The sequence below is a fragment of the Sinocyclocheilus anshuiensis genome, unplaced genomic scaffold (genome assembly GCF_001515605.1).
Source record: "Sinocyclocheilus anshuiensis isolate Anshui unplaced genomic scaffold, SAMN03320099.WGS_v1.1 scaffold1568, whole genome shotgun sequence".
In the NCBI taxonomy this organism is placed as follows: Eukaryota; Metazoa; Chordata; class Actinopteri; order Cypriniformes; family Cyprinidae; genus Sinocyclocheilus; species Sinocyclocheilus anshuiensis.
This window is the reverse complement of record NW_015554307.1, coordinates 412-1,244: the sequence shown is the minus strand read 5'-3', so window position 1 is coordinate 1,244 and position 833 is coordinate 412.

The window sequence follows — 833 nt, the reverse complement described above, 5'->3', positions numbered from 1 at the left end:
TGGGTGTCATCACGCGTCTCAACCAATGAGAGCATATGGGGTGGACCTAAGACTGCAGCAGCGCTCACATGAGCGCTCCCGATAAAATTATTTAGGCTAAGCATCAACATTCGCAAACCACTGTGTTCACTGTTATTTTTAACAGAAAAAATGCAACGTGCTCGTAATCACGACTTCATAATTGGGAAATAGGAAGTTTCCGATGGCACGTGAAGACCGCAGAGAAACCTTTCGCTCAGCACAGTGGAGTGCATCGTTTTGTTAACTTTGTGGTTTATTATTTGAGTCTTTTGGCACGCGGTAACACACGTCCCTCTCACAATATATTGCTTTACAGATCTATCTCTTTTGCCGCTCATAAATGTTCACGCAATCATGCAGCGCGTATCAGAAGTTCAGCGCTCTGGCACTACATGCGTGCCGCGCCCGAGCCCAACTGAACCATGCTCTGGCCCACCTCTTCCAACCGAGCCAGGGATGGCTAAATGAACCGCGCCTGAGCGTGGCACGGAGCGATCACACTAGTCAAACGAACCAGGCTTTGGGGGTCAAACGCGCTCGGGCACGGTTAAGATTGCCTAGTGATTGCCTAGCCTAGATTGCGTTGGGTCCCGCGATAGTGCAGGTCTCTACTCGGAAGGTGCCTGTTATAATGTTATGATCGAGGCTCTGGACTCTGAGCAAAACTTGTTTTTCTATAACAAACTATAAAATATTTTCTATAAAACGTTAAGCGTTATAAGTTGAGATTTACAAGAAATATTTTAACTGCTACTATGTAAAAGGAATACTGCTGTAAAAAAGCACCTTATTTGTTTAAAGTGTTTGCAAAC